The 15,228-nt window shown below is 40.4% G+C and overlaps 1 protein-coding gene across 6 annotated transcripts in view; it reads left to right on the forward strand.

The window, feature by feature from the left end:
• PDE1C (phosphodiesterase 1C) overlaps positions 1–15,228 on the forward strand; it is a 200,250-nt gene that overhangs the window by 66,962 nt on the left and 118,060 nt on the right. The window lies entirely within an intron of this gene.

Below are 15,228 nucleotides of genomic sequence, written 5' to 3' on the forward strand. Positions count from 1 at the left end.
AATGTGTTTTTCATATTCTCAGTATGTAAAATTCTGTCAACCATTTGCTCATCATTTCTTGGCCATGTCAAAGAAGAGGGTTATCATGTTAAACTACAAACCTTCCTGTGCTCAGAACTGTTTTTGTTTGTATTTTTTTTCTTCAGCCTCACATGTTAGAGTTATTAAAATTTCAACCCTCAAGGGAAAGGTAGGGGAGAAGGGATCAATGAGGCTTGGAAACAGCAGAAGCTGAAAAATGAAGAAAGAGTAGGCCAGTAGTTGAAAACAAATGTGCCCAAGTTAAACTTGAGTTGCTTTTTGAGTGTTACTTTCTGTGAGCAACTATGGTATGTTTTGCAAAGGATAGCCAAAACTTCTGTAGAACTTGAAGCAGTATAAGAGATATGCATTAACATGTGTTTCTTTAAAAACATCATTCCAGCAAGCCTGTTTTGTGAAGGAACCTAATCAAAAGTAGATGACAGCTGTTTTATGAGCCTTCCTAATAGAAGACCCACACAAAACAAAGCTTCTATTAGGACTTCTTGAATTTCTGTTTAATATAGAGTTTAGGAGCATGCTGATTTGGATTCTACCTGGAGTTCATAGATAAGCAGCATTTCTGGTTAGGACCTCTTCTGCAGTTGGTACAAGGCAGTGTCTGTATATTTTACATCAATCCTGTGCCTCTTCTACCTTTTAGAAAGTTAGAAAAACTGTAAGACTTATTCTAGATGTGCAATAACTAAATATCACAATGTTTTTTAGTATAACCCTATTTGTCATCAGTGTGTATGAGTGTAACAAATATGTTTCTTCCAAGTTTCAAGATTGCTTAAAAGCAAGAGTTTTTTTCTGTAGAATTCTTAATCACTAGATGAAAACAGAAAAGAAGATTTTCCATTCCTAGTTATTTTATGGAGGCTTATTGCATCCATCCACACCAAACTGAGGTTTGGCATAATGTTTCGTGATTTTTCTTGTCTGTCTTTATGCATGCCTATTTGCGTAAGAAGAACAATCAGATGTGCACAACCCTCTTAGCTGGAGCTTAAATAAGAGGCTTCATCCTGGAGAGAACAAATACTACTTGGGAAAATACCTCTCTCCTCTGCCACTAGTAAACTGACAGCCATACCTCACCAGAATTAGTTACAAGGTACAGCAGTGCTACCAGCACAGTGTTACACAGATACTAAAAGCATACTGCTGGCTGAAGCTACCTGAGGAGTTGTATTCTGCAGGAGGCAGTAGCTGATTTGATCCTGATAGCTCTTCTTAAGTGGGAAGGGCTGTGATGATTTAAACAGTCTCAGATCTTGGCATTGTGTTGGTCCTTCTTGGTAGGACTTCACCTGTGGCAGCTCTGGTACTTTCCTCTCCTCTTCCCACCCCCAGTGTCAGCTGGTGTTTAATCACTTTAAAGACTTTATGGAAAAATAAATATTAATCACTTGGCTTTTAAAAGGGGCAGGGAGGAAAGTTTTTTGAATTTTCACCCCTTCCAGCCTGCTTGGTTTGAAGGGAATGGAAGCCCAGAGGCTGCAAAGTGGCAGTTGAGTTGAGGCTCTTTTCAGATGCCCTTAATTTTCTGCTGAAGCAAGTCTGGTGGGGACTTCTTTTGCATGTTCCTGGTATTGTTCTGTCTTGCAGGATGGCTGGCCTCTGGGGGTTTGGGCATGGAATGTGTATTTCCAAGGTAAAGGGAGGTCTTTTGGACAGTGGAGAAGGACAGACTTTTGTGAGGCTGAAGCCAGGTATCTGTTGCAACATGAGTCATAAGTTGCTGTAAAAGGCAGTCAAGCTATTGAATTTGTCTCTGGAGTGGAGTGGAAGGGTTTGCTTCTCCTTTCTTTTTTGTATCACTCTGAAATGTGGTTTAGTCAGGACAACATAGCTGCTTTATAAGAAGAGCAGTGTGAGGTAGTGGTTGTTAAGACATGTACAAGTTTCTTCTGCTTTTACTGTTTAAGAACCAGCTAAAATGCTAATACAGTAAGAGTACTGAAATGTTTTTACTTGGTACATATATCTTTATGATGCAACAATTCTGTGCTTTACTTTATAAGATAATCTAGGCAAATGACCTCTAGTGTTTTCTCAGATTTAAGAGAGCATAGTAAGTTGTCTCATTGGGCAGTAAATCATCGGTGGCAAAATCTTTGCGTGTCTCAAACCAGATATCTATAAATAAGTTTTGTCTTTTACACATGACCTATTAGATATCAATTTAGATTAAATCATATATTAAAAGAAAAACTTTTATTGATTTACTTTCAATAAAATTCTATTAATAAATATATTAATAATGTAATAAAAACTTAACAAAATTTTTAATAAAATATTGATTTACTTTTTAATAAACTTTTACTTTTGAAAGGAAAGGTTTGTGAATAAGCTGTTGCTGGGCAAAGGTACTATTAGAAGTATATGAAACTATCTGGGGAAAATATTGAAAGCTGAGAGCTTTTTTTCCTATGTTGCTGTAGACTATTAGGGGGAAGTTTAATACAGATTTCTCTTTATGGGAGCTCACATAGCAAGAGGCTGTGTAAACCAGAAATGCAGCCATCAGTGTCCTTTCTTCTATGGAAAGGAATGCAGCAGATTTCCTTGCATCAGAGGCATCCCACAAGCAGACCTGCTTCTGAGTTTTAATGACATCAAAAATGAATCAGACTGGAACAGCTTCACATCCCATCAGGACTTCAGAGGGCTTTTGCTCTTGCCTGCCAGAGGGCTGCCTGTATCTCAGGAATGCTGTGGATGCAAGTACTACTTCACCACCCTGTGCCTTCTTGCACAAGGACACAGGTGCTCTCACCCCCTGGCTACTGATGGGCTGCTAGCTGCCTCTGCACTTTCATTTCATCAGGCAGGGCCTGCCTTTTATCAGTTTCCTCTTTTACCTAAGCAATGCTCACCCTGCAAGAAACTGTGTCTTTGGGATGTGTTGATTGTTTGCTTAATGCTCTTAATAGTTGTGGCTGCCAGAAAAAGATCTTGAGTCTCTTGCTCTGTTCTATCCTCCTTGCTCCATCAATCCTGTCCAGAAGACAGTCTTTTATTCAGACTTGCCTTATTCAGCTCTGGACTTGGACACTATACAGAGCATAGCCAAAACCTCTGCAGGACTCCAAGCAATTACATGTGAGTCTTCCTTCCAGTCTCCAGTGGTTGTGAATAACTCTGCTAAGGTTGAGACCTACCCTGCAAAACTTATCAGTTAAGGTTAGGCAGCAGTCCTTACAGGTCAGTGCTAGCAGTGGAGCTTGGAGACCTTATTTCAAAATACATGGTTTCAAAATTGTATGGTTGCTTTTCAAGCTGATGGTTTCTCTGTGGAGGTATGAGCAGTGGTGGCTGTGTAGGGGAGTTGTTTTAGCACTTGGAACCCCAGCTGTGAGACTTAAACATCCATCTGCTACTTACTCTACTCTAAAAGCTACATGGAGTGACTTCAGTTGCCTTCTGATTTTTTAAGAACAGAGAAAGTGCTGAAGCCCTTTTCAACACTAGGATTAGATGTTGCATCTGAGGGCAAAGAAGAATGCAGAGGCACATATCCAAAGGGCTTTGTGAGTTTCAGTGAAGACGTGCTAGTTTGTGGCAGCTGAAGATGCAGCTTGCAGATATTTTTGGTTTGATTTTGGTTGCTTTTATGCCAAAAAAACCCACTTTTTTTTTAAGCTATTACAGTAGTAGTACATCATCACTGGCATCTGCTGGTTCCCCTGCTGTGATTTACACATTGAAGGAGGAAAGGAGGGAAAATGGATGTTAACTTTCTTCCCAGCTTCTGGGGTTGAATTGCTAAATACATATGAAAACCCTTCATTCTCAGTGTAGTCTTTCCTCATGCTGTTACTCTCATAGAATCATCAAGGTTGGAAGAGACCTTGAAGATCACCAAGTCCAACCCAACATTACCACTGTAGCCCTAAACTACTAAACCATCTCACTCAGTGCCAGATCCAGACACCTCTTAAAGATGTCCAGGGATGGTGACTCCATCACCTCCCTGAGCAATCTTTTCCAACTCCTGACCACCCTAACAGTGAAAATTTTAAAAAATATTTAATCTGAATCTCCAGTGTCTCATTGTAAGGTCCTTTCCTCTGGTCCTCTCACTGTAGGCACAGTAGAAGAGACAGGCACCTACCTTACTACAACCTCCTTTCCTGTAGTTCTAGAGAGTGATGAAGTTTCCCCTGACCTTCCTCTGCTCAAGATGAAACAAATCCAGATCTCTCAGCTGTTCCTCATAAGACATATTTTCTAGATCTTTCATGACCTTGCCCTTCACTGGACAGGCTCCAGCACCTCAATGTCCTTTTTAAAGTGATACCCCCAGAACTAAATGCAGTACTTGAGAACCAAGTCTGAGTACTGGGGGTTGATGACTTCCCTAGTCCTGCTGACTACACTATTCTTGGTACCGGCCATCTATCATTTACCATTTACATGCCATTTACCTTCTGAGCCACCTGGGCACACTCCTGGCTCGTATTGAGGCAGCTGACAACCAGCACACCACATTCCTTTCTGCTGAACAGCTCTTGAGCTACTGCTCCCCAGGCTTGTAAGGCTGCATGGGATTGCTGTGACCCAAGTGCAGGACCCAGAACTTCACCTTATTGAACCTCTTGCTGCTGTCCTCAGCCCATTGAGTCCATACAAGTCTCTTTGCAGACCCTTCCTATTCTCAAGCAGATAAACACTCCCACACAGCTAAGTGTTTTCCACAAGTTTACTGAGGGTGCCCTCAATCCCCATGTTCAGATCATCAATAAAGATATTTAACAGGACCAGTCCAAAACAGAGCCTGGGGAACAACTGGTTGCCAGCTGGATTTAGCTCTAAGTCTCTGGGTCTGGCCATTCATCCATTTTTTCTCTTTCAATGAGTCTACCCATCCAAGCCATGAACAGACAGTTTTTCTAGGAGGATGCTCTGGGAGACAGTGTAAAATGCTTCGCTGAAGTCTAGAGAGGCTACATCCTCAGCCTTTCCTTCATCTGATAAGTGGGTCACTTTGTTGTTAAAGGAGATCAGATTCATCAAATAGGACCTGCCTTTCATAAATCCACGTTGGATGGGTCTGATCCCCTGCTTGTCCTGCATGTGCCGTGTAATGGTACTCAGGATAATATCTTCCATAACCTTGCCCAGAACCAAGGTTAAGCTTGACAGGCCTGTAGTTCCCCAGATCATCCTTCTGACCCTTCTTGTAGATAGGCATTACATTTACTAATTTCCAGTCAGCTGAGGCTTGTCTGGTAAACCAGGTGTTTTGTTTAACCCCAGTCAGCATTCCAGCACCACACAGTCACTTGCTTAGTTCCTGCACCAGCAGGATCAGGGAGCGAATTAGAGGGGTAAAAGCTAGAAAACTCATGACTTGAGATAAAGACAGTTTAATAGGGAAAACAAAAGCTGTGGCACAGAAGCAAAACAAAACAAAAAATTAATTAATTAATTGCTTCTCAAAGGCAGCCAGATATTCAGACTTCTCCAGGAGACCTGGCTCCCATCACACGTAGTGGTTACTTGGGAAGACAAAAGCCATTGCTCCAAATGTCCCCCATCCCTCCTTTCCCTCACTTTATATACTGAGCATGATGTCATATGGTATGGAATATCTCTTTGGTCGGTTTTGGTCACCTATCCCAGCTATGCTCCCCCCAGTTTCTTTTCCTTACTTCCTCACTGGGAGAGCATGAGACAAGGGGGGAAAAAAATAATCCTTGACTTATGATAAACATGACTCGGGAAAAAACCCCAATATCAGTGTGTTATCAATGTCATTCTCATTCTGAATCCAAAGCAGCACTCTTAACATCTACTGAAATGAACACCCTAGATGAAGTCAGGACATCAGGACTGCTGGCAGATCACTGAAAGTGGTTTGGCAAGTTCTTTTGCAGTTCCCTCATTATTCTGGGGTGGGCTCACAGTCTTGTGAGTGTGTAATAGGCATAGCAGATCACTAACCATCTCCTCCTGGATTATGCAGGCTTCATTCATCTCCCAGTCATCAACTTCCAGCTCAGGGAGCTGGATATCCTGAGGACAACTGGTCTTGATACTGAAGACTGAGGTAAAAAAAAGGTATTAAGTACCTCTGCCTTTTCCCTGTCAGTATGCTACTCTCTGCATTCAACAAATGGAGACACTCCCTCTGTTTGCTGCCAATGTATTTGTTGTTTTTAAGTGTAGTGTCCAAATCAAGTTCTAGCTGGGCTTTAGCCCTTCTAGTCTTCTTCCAACATGACCTTGCAACATCCCTATAGTCCTCTCAAAATACCTCACTCCCCTTCCAGAGGTGATATATTCTATTTTTTTCCCCCTAAGGTCAGGCATCAGTTCTCTGTTTCACCAGGCTGGTCCTTTTCCCTGACAACTTCTCTTTATACACATGGACACAGCCTGCTCCTGAATATTTAACAATCCATTTAAAAGCACATACAGCCTCCCCGGACTCCTTTCAGCCCTTCAGGACACACAAAATCTCTGTCAATCAATGTCCTAAACAGGTCTTATGAGACACCCCCACCCCCACCCCCCCTGGTGTACAGCATCCAGTTCTAGGGCCCCCAATATCAGAAGGACATAGACTGCTGGAACATCAGAGACAGCCATGAGGATGATCACAGGGATGGAACATGTCTCCTATTGAAGACAGGCTGAGAGAGTTGGGGTTGTACAGCCTGGAGAAGGCTCCAGTGGGACTTTATTGCATCTTTTCAGTTCCTAAAAGGGGTCTACAGGAAAGCTGGAGAGGGACTTTTTACAAGGGAATGTAATGATGGGACAAAGGGTAATGGCTTTAAACTTTTAGAGGCAAGGTTTGGTTACAAGGAAGAAATTCTTCTCTATGAGAATGGTGAAGTCATGGAACAGGTTGCACAGAGAAGTTAGAACACTAACAGGGATAGAACACTATCCCTGGAAGTGTTCGAGGCCAGGATGGACAGGGCTTTGAATACCTGGTCTAGTGAAAGGTCTCCCTGCCCATGGCAGGGAGGTTGGACTAGATGATCTCCAAGATCTTTCAACCCAAACCTTCTGTGATTCTGAACAGCAAACTCTGAAACGCAACATGAATGGAATGCTTGAAATTAAACTCAGCTAAGAAATTTGATGGGCAGATAAGGTATAGACATAGATAAAGCTGTGCCTTTGCAAACTTCATGGTTTTGTTGAAAATCTGGAACAATATTCAGCCCTTATAGCATATCCTTAGCTTCCTCTGCAAAGCACCCTGCATCCTGTCAAAAGTGAAGAGGTCCCAGTAATGAATTTTGCACAAGACCAACTTTTTCTTGAAATAAATGGGGAAGAGGCAACTGATTTCTTTGGAAAAGGATGAGCTTTGGTGACTGAAGATGAACTGACAAGTGTTAGAGTACCACTGCTGAGTTACCTGTTTCCTTGTCTTATCTGTATGTGCTTTACAATATTTTTAGAATTCCTTGAAAAATGTCCCATAAGGGAACAGCTGGTTCTACCTGTGGAAGTATACTGATCTGACTAAATTTTATTTATGCAGCCATCATAAACGGTAAAACAGAGAACTCTTGAATTCCAGAAGCATGCTCTACATAGGGTGCTTTGTCACATAATATTTTAGCTCTCAGAAGACATTAGGGTTTAAAAAAGTCCACTTTGTTAGGAAGTGTGTAAATATGTCAGTTTTCAAGTGGATAATAAGATTGTGCTAATTAGTTTCTGGAGGTGAGAGAGTCCCAAAGGCTTTCTTGGGTCTTTGTTTCAGTCCTCCTGCAGGTCCTGAGTTTCTAGGTTTAAACTGAAGCCCTGTTTGCCCTGAGAGCCGAACAAAGCTACCTTCAACCATATTTAAATGCAGCTGCAGCCACCCCTTTTTCTCATTTGGTTTTCTTGATGGACATGGAGAGGAATTATATGTCAAAGAACCACGTTAGAAAACCTCTCTGTAGATATCCTAGATCCAAGATTCACTTTTATGATGGTTGTCACAGTTCACAGAAGGATTGGGGAAGTCTAATTTGTCAGCAAGTGGATGTTGGGTATGTGCTGGGGGCAGCAGTGCAGCCTGGAGATTCCTGATTTGGGTGAGCTGTGGATACGGGTGTCTCGATTAGTTTCAAAGACTGCCAGTCTGGTTGAACCATAATACTGTTCTTCATGTGGAGTGAAGAAGGACTCAATTTTACCGTAGACTAACACGTAAGTTAGACTTGTTTTATGCTGCCTGTATATATACAGTCTGTGAAGGAGCAATGGGAACATTGCCAGCTTCTAGTCTCATGCCTGACAAATGAACAGAGGAGAGAATATGTTCAGTTAAGTAGAGAACAGAACCTCCAGAAAGAGGTAATAAAAAAGATTGTGTTTGTAATTGTATTTGTTCAGGAAGTCTTGTAGGCAACAAAAGAGGAAAGATTTTGTGTTTAATAGTAAAGTGTTGACCAAGCAATGATACACTTTGTTTTTTTTCTCATAATTATACAATAGCTTTTGAGGATAGTACAAATGAAATACATTCAGCCCAAAAAAAGTCATTAAAACACCACAATCTGTCATAGAAGAAGGGGTCTCCCTTTGTAATATTATATTCAGTGCTTTTCAAATATCTCTGCTATAAAACTTGCAGTCCTGCAAGAAATTAAAAAAGTTATGTTTACAAAGATGAATTTAAACCTTAAGTCAAAGTGAAATTAAGAGTCTATATCTGGAATTCTTTTTTAAAACTGTCTTGGTAGGATAGCAGTCCATATAGAAAGAAGCAAAACTTGATAGAAGCTATCACTGAAAAATCCTCTGTGTGTGTTTTAAAAGCTGTGAGGAGAGGTCCTCTCTTAATCTGACAGCTTTTGGTGGATTCAAACACTGTGTTAAATCCAACTCAGGCCTTGAAAGGATTTTTATTTAATGTGTTTCTGTTTCTTCCTGCAATTCACAAAAAACTTTCTAGTTCCAGTCTGTTTGTCTTGTTTCCTCAAAAATCACTTCAGCCTCTTCAAAATCCTAGAAAAGGTGTGACTCTGTTCCTTACTGGTAGGTGAGGGAAGCTTAAGGTCCACATTTTGGGGCTGACCCAGTAAATACTACAGAAACAGTGAAACCTCTACAAGTGCAAATTGCTCTCAAAATACTGGGAATTTGAATAAAGCAGAGCTTTTCTAGAAGGGCTTGTTTCATAAGATTACAGAAGGATTCATAAATGCAATTCCTGGTCTTTGGAGTGGTGCTGGTGGTGGTTTTTTGTTTTGGTTTTGTTTGTTTGTTTTTAATTTTTTTTTCTTTCTTTTTTTTTTTTTTCCTAATAAAACTAGGTTTTCTAAGTAATTGGTAACTTAAGAAAAGTTTAACCTCATGATGGAATAAAAATTTCCTTTGACAGTTTTCAACCCAGAGTTGTACTTAAATCTCCATTGTAGATAAGCAATAATCCTTTCTCCTGCAGACCCAAGACTTTGCCAAAATTTGTTTGGAACTGCCTTGGATATTTGAAAAGCAGATTAAATTTGAAGCTGATTATAAGTACTAAGAATACAGAACTAAAATTTTGCAATAGCTCAAGAATGCAACTCAAACTCTGGTAAAACTCATTGTGATTAACTCAATTCACTGAAGTCAGGATCCCTCAAAACTACTGATAAGGTGGATACTGCCGACTTTTGAATTTTCCTGGCCAAGAAGGTGGGTGCAGAGTTCTTGGAGAGACATGGTTGTCAAGGAGAGGTTTGAAAAGCTGTGTCTCTGCCAAGAATTCCAATTCATGTCACAGAAATCTGACTTGCCTTCTTTGGGAGGACTCCTATGCCTGTCACTCAGTTACATGGAGTGCAGGAGTTCACGTGAGCTTAGGTATGCAGCAGGAGAGAAGATTCATGATCATGTCATGATCTTTCATGTCAAGAGAGATGTAGGAGACAGTTTAGTTATTAGGATGCATATAGAAATATATGACAACAATATATGTACAAACATCCTGAATGACTATTTTGTAATTTGGGTCATATGGCAATAGCTGTATTATCACTTTAGGAGCTATTTCTTACACTAATAGAGATAGATAGTGTTCATACACAAAGCTCCTAGCCAAGACAGAAGTTTCACAACATCCATCTGTAGCATGAATCCTGGCTGGGTGCAAAGCTCATTTCAACAGCAATATTTGCACAAGCTGGATGTAAGATCTATGCAATTTTTAACAGCTAAAGCTGTACAGTGCCCTTGAGCTATGGCAGTAGCAGGCAGGGCCAAGGACCAGTAGAGCATCCTTACATGGCTGAGCAGTTCAGACGGTTGCTGTAAATGATGCTCAGATCACACTTCTTCCCATGCCTCTTGTGGAGCAGCTGTTTTTCAGGGATTCATTAGCAATAATCAGTTACTGGTGTCTCTTAAGCAATGAGTCTGAATACACCGTTTAGATATGCTTCTCTACACATATTGATGCAGGAGGGATGGATGGAAGAACTCTCCTTCTCAGACTTGCTTGAAAAGTAAAAGGAGAGGAAGCTGTGAGAATTGAGACTGGGGAGGAAGAATTAGGAGATCATCTACAAAAGAGCATAATGATTCATGAAAAGGTTGGAGAGGAAAACCAGATAGAGGAATTTAAAAATAAAAATTAAGGAAAAAGTGATGGTGGGGAAAGAGATAGTCCTGTGAATTCTTCAGATTTCTGCATGTAAACACTTGCTAGATTTATTTACTTCCAGATTGAAATAGTTCACAACACAACATATATAAAAGTTATTAGGAGTTTGAGTTCGGCTGAAAATCACAGGGACAAGGATTACTTTTAAAGGCATATGAAAATGTGACCCATCTGTAGCATTTTTTGTGTCTCTCAGATTTTAGTGAAGACCTCAAAGGAAAGCCCGGTTTCTGCAAGAGAACCACTGATTGTAATTGCTACCCAAAATACTGCTTCAGTGTTACCTTCTAAGCATGTCTTTTTTCATAAGAATGACAATATCTTCTTTAGGAGGCCATTGCTTTGCTTCGTTAGAAGAAGGGGGAGCTTGATACGTTGGCGATATTTTTGTTGTACTATTTGTCAAAATTCTTCCTCCCACGTGTTCCTGTCTTGGTTTTAAAAGACAGGTGTCTGCTAAGGAAGGCAGGAACCTCCCTTGAAATGGAAAATGTAGACACCCCCCCCTCCCTCCAAATTATTGTAATTTTCAAATGAAGGGGCTCTCAGGCAAAGATATGGGAATAGGAATAGTTCTTGACTAGTATGTATAAAAAACAAAATCAAAAAAGAACAAAAAACTATAACTTAATAGGAAAATTAAAATAAAATTCAGTAGTACAAAATCCACTGGCAGAATACAACCTGATGCCCTGTTGGTCTGGATGGTAGCAGACCAAATAAATAGTGGCTGCAGTCCTGGGATGACATATGTAGTTCTGTTGAAGCAGTGATCCTGTAGAAGGGTGTAGCTTTCCTCTGAAGATCCAGTGGTGGTGTAGATGGGTCCGGTCTTCCTCTGGGAATCCAGTGGAGAAAGGCTGACTGTGGTGTTCCAAATCTCAGATTTTACCCAGGTAGGAATGCTTGGCTCCTCCCCCTGGGGGAATCCCAATGGGATGATGTCATTTTATCAGTGTGCAGTGAGACTCAAGGGCCCATTAACAGAGATAGCCCCCTGGAGGGAGGATGGGTTGTGGAAGATAAAGAACACTGCCACATCTGGTTTTAACAGCAGATATCCCCCTGGAGTTATGAGGGATGGGTCATGGAAGAGATAAAGAACACTGCCTTAAGTGGTAATAGAATACATACTTTTGGTTACATCTTGCATTGCAACCTAAGACAGTTCCCATTAATGCTGTCTGGGCATTTTTCCTTTCTCTCATTACACTGGTTTTATATGTGCAGAGAGACAACAGATTTGGATGCAGTTTGACTGGATGTGTAGAGGTAACTCATGTTGTACAAAGAGTGTCTTCAAAGCGCTTTTCTGAGAAAGGTTTTTGCATAAATGCTCAGTGATCTCTCAAAGACTTGTTTCTAATTAGCTCTACTGCAGTGAATATCTTGAAAATAGAGAAGAATGAAATTCCTGAGTTATGTAAATTCATTGAATAACTTGAAGTAAACTATCATAATGGTCCCACCTTACCTTGCATTCTATGAAATGTAAAGTTTCAGTTTGAACAACCTATTTACTTATATCGATATAGATATAGGCATATCTGCCCCTCTTCTGGGCCAGAGGTAGAGAACTTGACTCCTTCCTCCCTTACAGCAGCCAAACTTTTAAGAGCTAGATTTGCTGTCTCAACCACGGCACCTGGTATGTGGAAAGGACAGGAGTTACTTATTAAATACATCTTTATATCTGAGGCTTCTGAAGATATATCCCATTCTTTCCCCCATGGTTTCTGTGCCATCTAGATACTTGTGTATGGTATCAGGATGGAGTAGGGTCTTGCACAACCTCTTTCATTCTCTGTGTACATGCTCAGCACCTGTTCCCATCTATTCACCTGCCCATCCCATTTCTCTCTCCCAAAATTTCCTCTTGTGTGGCAAGATACTCCCCTACTGAGACCACAGGACAGTGTTTTTGAGCTTGCAGATGGCAGTACTGCCACCTCTCTTCACTTTCCTCACTTCCTTCCTTTATCCTCATGTCTAATTCAGTGGAGCCATCCGTGTGCCATCGCATCTCTGTCATTCATGCCTAGGGAGGGTAGGAACAAAAGATGAACAACCTTCTTTACTCTCTGCAGAAAATAATGTTGTAGTGACATGGAAATTGTGTGAATAGAGCAGCAGGCATCCTGCAAAAGATGATGAACCCTGCTGCAACCATCAATTTTGAAGGTAGGAGCCTCTGTGAAACACACTTTTCTCTGCAAACACACTTTCACTAGCTATTCCTGAAACCCATCATCATTCACATTACTTTCTTCTGTAATGTCTCTCCTCCTGAAGACATGCAGAGCTCTGGAAAGCCTAGAAACAGAGAATTGGCTCTCCATGAGAAGCTTAAAAGTTGCGTTTTCCTGAGAGTGACATTTAATATCTGGCCTGCTAGTGATGAAGCATTATCAGGACAGCAGCAGTCCTGAGTTGCTAAAAGACTTGAATAGTTTTCAAAGTCTACCATGGTGCTGAAAGAGGGGAAAGTTTGGAACTGAGGATGGGGAAGTGAACCTTTTTTTGGAAAGGGAACACTGCATCTTTGTGTAAAATTTTTTTCTCCCAGCCCTCTAGGCTTGTTCATCAGTAATCCAAATGTTTCAGATTGTAACCCACAGTCAGGAAAGGATCTGGCACAAACCCATGAGATTTAAAATACTGCGTCACACCAGCTGTCTGTTAACAGACAGAAGGGGTAGGTTGTGTTTGGGGGGAGGAAGATTGGAGGGGGGAGCAGTAACAAGCAACATTTATATCTAAAAATAGCAACAAATAGATTTGCTCAAGCTTAGGGCTAGATGCAAATTTGTTTAGTGACTTTATGCACACAGCTTGTCTGGCCTGATGTAATTCCAGTCCATGTTTCCTGTCTTCATATTTTACCCAGAGTATGAGGAATGATTTCCCCCTCCCCATTTTCATGAATGCTACAACATCACAGAGACATCCTGCATGAGAAAACTGCCAGCTGACAACTGGCTCTTACAGAATCTGAATATGTTAGTTTTACATGGTAGCGATGATTAAAGAAAGTTTTTAACCTGTACATGCTTGTTTCTTTCAGGATTTAACAGTTTATTTTGCCACTGGTAGAGTGGAATTCCTGCTAAACAGTATTATGTACTTCGTGATACATCATGAAACACCAGTGTTGCATAAATATATGTTCACTGTAAAGCTCTGCTTTGTCTTATTCCCGGTACACTACTTGTTAATTATTTTTCATTACTTTCTTCTTAGTGAAATGAACAGCTAAAGGATAGATAAATGTAGGTAAAAGATGCCCAGTAAAGACTGTGTATCTTCTTTTTCTGAGACCTTTTACTAGCAAGGAAAGGGCATCCCACTTGTAGACATCAGTTATTGCCATGAAAAGCACATTCATACTCCAAACAGCATCTGGACGTATTCTTCCCTCTTGGCTCCTCTGATCCCATTGTGCACTAAGTGCCACATTGTCTTCCAGCAGGATTGACTACAGAATAAGCATGTTGAAGTACCAGTCATCCTGTACTTTGCAGGTCAGCACCTTTACAAAGTTCCGTAAATAATTTGTAGTGGTCAGCTAGACAGTAGAACTCAGACAGGTTAATATATATCTATTTTCCCGACAAGAAATGTGTGAGGTCATATATTACAGTGGTTTGGCTTTTTTTTTTTATTTTTAAAGAATGATACTGAGAACTGCTCATTCCTAATTCCTTTTAGACCATGGAACTTTATTTACCTGAAATGTACTTTCCTGTAACTGGATTTTTATGAGCCTGCACTTCTCCTGAGAATATGATTTGCATGAAATACAAGAGAATTTGTTTGTTGTGTGCTGTGAAAAAGCAGAATGAGCAGTAGATCTTGTTCTTTCAAAGGGTTAGATTTTCAGAAGCAGACTAATTTTCCTTTTTACTTCATATTTTTCTTTAGCTGAAGCCACACCAAATACAATAGCAGGGGCTTTTTATTGTTGTTGTGATTGATTTTCTTTACTTATGGTTTTGGTTGTTTCATTTGGTTTTTTGCATGAGAAGTGATGGAATACTGAGGAAACACAGAGGAAGGACCTCAGAATCTCAGTAGTTAAACGTACAAAATCTGCATGAGTGAAACAATATTTTTAGAAGTTTTTAGAACAAAATTTGCTGACTTCTTTTGCAGTTAAGAAGCCAAAATTCCAGGCAAATCTATTTTCCAATACAAAGCCATTTCTCTAGTGAATTTGGATTTCCCCTTCTGATTTGGTGGTACTGAAAACTTTGGTGATACAGGTGAAGAACTTCGTCCCTACAGTGTTTACTCTGCTCCTTGCAGATCCTTGTACCTCAGACTATCTGGCTCAAAACCATCCTAAGCATACAATGTTCAATACAGATCAACTAAGTAAATCTTTCCAATGCTGGTTTTTTCCTCTTCCAGTATGCATCTGTGCCATGGAAAAATACACTGAAGTTAAGTTTCCTCTTCTGATAGATGGTGTTATTTATCAAAGTCTGAGCAAGCCATGATTGTCCTTTGCTGAAATGAGGCTAAACAAAATTATGTCAATTGGTCATAAATAATTTTTATGTCAGCAGAAAAATAAAGTACCTTTAACTAAT

The sequence above is a fragment of the Cyanistes caeruleus genome, chromosome 1 (assembly GCF_971803275.1).
Source record: "Cyanistes caeruleus chromosome 1, bCyaCae1.hap1.1, whole genome shotgun sequence".
NCBI lineage: Eukaryota > Metazoa > Chordata > Aves > Passeriformes > Paridae > Cyanistes > Cyanistes caeruleus.